Here is a 6000-nt window from a genome sequence, read left to right on the forward strand (position 1 = left end):
TTTAACATTGTGGTTCTTGAAAACGGCAAGGCCTAAATCGTGATCTGCGATAGAAAGAACAATCTGTACAAGCAAGTGACAGAACTGTTATTGAAACATCATTTAAATATAAATATGTATTAAAGTTGTAGAGCCACCACAAGCCACATGTACCTTCTTCTTTGTTTCACACCCGATCAACTCGAGCATCTTCAGGACTGTGTAAATACAATGTCTTGTATCACCGCACAATAAGATAAATTAACACATTCAGCTTACAATATAATAATTTACATTAGGTGGCCGAGGGCAACTCCATACAAAAATCGGGCTGTGTATATCACCACCGTCATACATGAAATGGAATAACTTAGTTGTGAACGGTTAACATAGCTCTCTGGCCAGGTGAATTCTAAGATTAAACATCAGTTCATACCTTTTCCCATCGAGCGAATCAAAGCCTATCGATATGCACCTTCGTTGAAACTATCTCATGAAGATTAAACAGCAATTCATACCTTTTCCCATCGAGCGAATCAAAGCCTATCGATATGCACCTTCGTTGAAACTATCTCATGAAGATTAAACAGCAATTCATACCTTTTGCCATCGAGCGAATCAAAGCCTATCCATATGCACCTTCGTTGAAATTATCTCATGAAGTCTTATGTAAAGCTATGTAAACTATGGAAAATATTCACATTATTTTCGGGTGTTCACTCACACAAGTCTAATTGCAAAATAAAATTATAATAGCAGCTTTTACGGACGTCAATTCCTTATGTCATGTATGTAACAGGATATTATTGGCATTAAAACTGACAGCGTTAATTAATTTTGCTATTCATACGTGGTTGCATGATTCCTCTTACATCTACAATTATTGAAGGTGCAGCGTACTGGGAGGAAGGTGTTTACAACATACATATTTATTTACAAAGCACATATTTCGCATGTATACATGTTTGCTTATGCCCATGAAGGTAACAAATTTGAAATTGCACGGAACTTTCGTGAACGCCCGAAAATGAGGCGGATATTTGCCGTAGATTAGTGATACTAGTATTTGTTGTATTACATAGCGTTTCATAAGGTTTCATGATGTAGTTTCAACGAAAGTATATATCATTAGGGCTTTGACTCGTTCAACAAGAAATGGTATCTCTTGCTGTTAAATCTTTGAATGCATATGGCCAGAGAGTTTACTTTACTGAACCAACTCACCCCATTTTGTGTATGACGGCTTCCTTATATACAACCCGATATTTGTAACGAATGGCCCTTGGTCGCGTAACGTAAGTTGTCATGTTGTAAGTTGAATACGTTAATTTATCTTATTGTAAGATGGTGTTAGACGCTGTATTAACATGGCTCCGAAGCCTCGTTGGTCGAAAATAAAGAAAAAGTTACATGGATACTTGTAGTGGCTCTACAATTGTAATTTCTAATGGTCTCTGTATCCCTGCAGGCAAGTGCCTCCGCTCGCTATAAATATACACCGTTACCTATGATTTGTCCATTCGCTGGGAAAAAATGTCCTGAAAAACCAGTTTTATGCCAGACAGAACGTAAAAAAAAGGTAAAAATGTGAGCAGTAGGGAAGATTGACAGGAAGTCATTGGATCACACTGTAGTTCGCTTGCTATAGAACTGGATTTAAATTTAAATGCTTCAGTCGTAGACTGAATGACGAAATTTCAGATGTAACAGAGATACAGGAGGCGAACTCAATACACACAGAAAACATACGGATGGAGGACTATGTTTCGAAGCCCTAAATGGAAAGCAAAACCTCAGCTTGGATGGTTACATTAACAACCTTAGAAAATAATTTTAAGCAGTTAACATCAACCTTATTTACAAATCGAAGATTTTGTTTAATCATTTAGGTTCACGAATCGGGTACTTTATCGCAGTTTACATGATTCGGTGTTAACTTGTATCTGTTGCAGATACCGAAGTTTTCTCGGAACACAAGACAAAGCTGACAATAGCTGCATGTTTCACATAAATTAGAGCTAATAATTTGTATATAGGAAGATCTCAAAATGGTTCAAATGGCTCTGAGCACTATGGGACTCAACTGCTGATGTCATTAGTCCCCTAGAACTTAGAACTAGTTAAACCTAACTAACCTAAGGACATCACAAACATCCATGCCCGAGGCAGGATTCGAACCTGCGACCGTAGCGGAAGATCTCAGCCTGTCTTTTTTTATACTAGTTTGTTCGACATTACACTCATCAGTTTTTCAGTACTGCACCGCGCTCAGACAAAACTGTCAGACGTTTACAAAAGGTTCACAACAAAGAATGCTTCTGACGGTTTTGCTCTGTATGCGATCTTTGATGCTCCTATATTACAGTGTCGGTTACTGAAATGCACTACTAGACTAATGACCTCAGCAGTTGAGTCCCATAGTGCTCAGAGCCAATGCACTACTAAAGCGTAAATGTCTTCATCGAGGAAACTAGTGATTGCTTAAGTCTTAAGGAACTAGCTTTAATTCACAGTATAAACAAATTTTATCTCTAAGCGCATAGCTACAGCGGATAAAAAGTCATTATGTAAATTTCTGTGATGGTCAGACTTTACTTAGAAAAATAAATGCATATTTCCTTACTGCGGACTTACACTTATTTTACTTATTATGAATGTGATGAAGTCACGTCTCGCACAACTGAAGTAAAGGTGTTTATATGTCCATCCTTTTGACTAGAGGTTTGAGGGACGGCGGCCATTTACTTTCAGAGGTAAATGTAAGGTTTTTTTTGAAATTTTTCATGCACTTAATCATAAAAATAGATAGTTCTCTGTGAGTAGTGCATTACAGCAAACAACATAGCCCGCGCTCTGCTGCCAAAAGATAATTTTGAAAATAATTTTTTCCCATGTACACATACATTTGTGGCAAACCACTGATGAACATCACGAATTGTTAGTAAGAGCTGTCCCATACAGAGTTGACATCTGGTTTCGCACCAATGATTCAAGATTTTGGAGCTCTGGCTCACGTGATGATACGCAAAGAAAGGAATCTATGACTGAATGCTCCATATCAGTAATATTATTACATAGTGGGACAAAAAAAGAACACATTGCAGTAATTATGTTCATTTAATGAAAACTTGTACTTCCCTAAGAGCATTATTAAGTCACAAAAAGAACTGTAGCGTGAAAATGCACGTTAACGGCCATAGTCCTGAAAAATAGCGCCTTTTCCTAACTTTTGAGTTGCCAACTTATTATAATTGGGTGTCAAGCTGAGGTGTAGTGATGAACATTGCCCTAATATTCGTAATATAATTGGCTGTTTTTGCATACGTATGGTCTCCCGACACCGACTAGATTTATGTTAGTGTACTTCCCTTTCAAAGAGCGTGAGAGTGCCGTTGACAGAAGTGTCTTTTCACGTCTAATAAAATGTGTATTTTCTTCATGATTCGGTAGATATAAAAGATGAGATTAACAATGAGAGAATAGTGGTTTCGTCTCCTTGCCTCGTTTCAAATCACAAAGATTTATATCAGGCCTTTATAATGCTGAAGATACGAAGAGAAGCGACACTGTCGTGGCACAATAGATGAGCATAATATTAAGTTTTAAATTATGTTTTGCTACGAAGACAAAAAAATTCCAGTCGCATGACGTTAGAAGTTTTGATTACTGGTTAGGCATCTTAACGTATTAAGTGTTCTGCCTACGTGAAAATGTTCACACATAATTCTTATATGCACTTTATAACTACTGCCACGAAATTGTTCGGTTATAGAGTGCATAGAAAAATTACGTGTGTACGTTGTACGTAGGGAAGATACTGAAAGACGTTACTCACTATGTAAAATATATCTTGTGAATGAAGAATCTTGCAAATGAAGATGCCCTACTATTTGATAATGTCAGCGTGTATAAAACAATGATGTCATATGTTATTTGTACTTATCGGTCTGTTATTAATACGTGAGAGAAACCGTCGTATGGATAGATGTCGCATAGCAGCTAACTGACATTGGCAGAACATGGACAACATGAACATGGTACTGTACTTCCCCTACGAAAATACCACACGACATGCTTCCATATTTTCTCGACGTTTACCGAAGAAATTTCACACATATGGTAGTATACATGACAGAATTTTAACATCACCCGCTGCAGTAAGCAATGCATATTTTAGGAGCACAAGAATCCCTTTATGATAAGCTTGTGGGGCCAACGGGTGGGTGGGGGGAGAAGGGGTGGGGGTACCTGAAGCTGGCAATGAGCCCCTCACCTGTCGCTCTGCGGTGGGTCGGGCTGTGGTGCGGCTACGTCGGAGCGTGGTGCAACGGAGGCGGCGTCGGCGGCGGCGTCGGTGGCGTCGGCGTGTTGTGGCGTGGCGGCGCCGCGCGCCCCCCTTTATAGCTGCCAGCTGCCAGCTGGGGGCATGCGCGCCGCCCCCGCCTCCTCCACGCCGCCGCGTGTGGGACGTGGGACGCTCTTCCCGGAAACACTCGAGGAGTACGCGTGGCCTATCGGCACACCAGACGCTGACAACTACTGTATGCCGGCGGGCGCATAAGCAAAATATAGCTTTCCGAATGACCGGTCTCGCAAAGTAAATCAGCGTCTTTACAGTCTTGTCACCAAATCTATTGTGACGAGTACTCTGGCGGATAGATAGTAGATCAGGAGCCATTCCTGGAACCCTCATGCAACGTCACTGCAGAATATCTGCTACCGATACACTATCCCAGCAGGAAATTTCTTCGTCCCCTCATTCACTACTGTTTTTCTGCGTAAATATGTCTATTTTTCCAATATCTTGGAACGTGGGATGGCGGTCATCACTGAAACAACAGCTTTTCGGTCACATCGTTTTTTTTCATGCTGGTATAACTTGACTATTGAAAACGCTCAAACTAGTTGGTTTCTGAAAAAAACCTGTTTTCGGATTTTATTACCATTATTTCCTGTAATAAATGTAGAAATCGAAGAAAAAGATTGAAAATTTTTACTCGTTCAGTTTCAAGGTAAGTAGAATGAAAATATTAAAGTAAATATGCAAATAAAACAAATCTTACTCCATCCACCGGTCGTTGATTTTCTTGAAATGTGATAAGTGGTCGAATACTACATCAAAAGACCCGTATTGTCCTATTGATTCCAGTTTTTTGAAACTTTGCTCAGAAACCATGTTGTAATTTGAGATCTTATCACTATTAGGGATTAGAAACAGTCAGTGTTCCAGCGTTAAAAGAGGTCTATTTTTAGTGTCAATTTATCCGTTTTTAAGTGCTTTAAGCAGATAAAAGGCATATACTGTCAACGCAGGCAGCAGATCATCTATTTTCTATTTTTATTGTATATTGTGAATGAATAGTTGTTAAGATTTTAATTCATTACTGTTAACACAATTTCCTTCCTCTTTTATTACCTGAATAGAAATGGTAGATTAATCTTCAATTCTCTGAAGTAAATAAGGTATTGTACTTCACTGCTACGTCACTTCGTCCGTGTGTATCATCTAATAGGCCACGCCACACGATAACAGGTGCTGGGAAGCAGTGCTGTACCCATTCTTATAACCATGTTGTGTTGCTCGTTTCTCTCGGCATTGTTATTAAAGTAGCACTGTTCGCTTTTCCCATTTTCTGTAATAACGCAGTATTTGAAACGAATGCAAATTTTACGAATGAAAATCACTCTTCTTTTAAAAAAATATTTAAAAACGTAAAATTTTATCACTGCTGATGTGGCTAACCGATATTTCGGTTCTTTATTAGTAAAAAAGAAAAGAAGGACCTGTTGCAACCAAGACCAAACAAATACTGACAAACGGTTTTTCAGAACTCCAACCGCTATCGGTTCTAAACTGTTGATTTTTCCAACCCCTGTCTTGAACGTCGCAGCAGTCAGCAATTATAGAATTATGGATATAACGGGGATTCATACAGCCAGCCAGTTACAAATCGAAGCTTTATTCAAACCTTTACCTAGGTTTCGGCAGATATAAACCTGTCTTCCTCGGAAAAAGTAATA

The 6000-nt window shown here is 39.0% G+C and overlaps 1 protein-coding gene across 1 annotated transcript in view; it reads right to left on the reverse strand.

Moving 5' to 3' along the window:
• LOC124616105 overlaps positions 1-4336 on the reverse strand; it is a 234502-nt gene extending 230166 nt beyond the window's left edge. Inside the window, exon 1 of the mRNA XM_047144364.1 lies at positions 4253-4336. The gene's annotated coding sequence lies outside the window, so the exon portion shown is untranslated. The remainder of the gene's footprint in view (positions 1-4252) is intronic.
• Positions 4337-6000: the final 1664 nt, after the last annotated feature.

This window comes from Schistocerca americana, chromosome 5 (genome assembly GCF_021461395.2).
Source record: "Schistocerca americana isolate TAMUIC-IGC-003095 chromosome 5, iqSchAmer2.1, whole genome shotgun sequence".
NCBI lineage: Eukaryota > Metazoa > Arthropoda > Insecta > Orthoptera > Acrididae > Schistocerca > Schistocerca americana.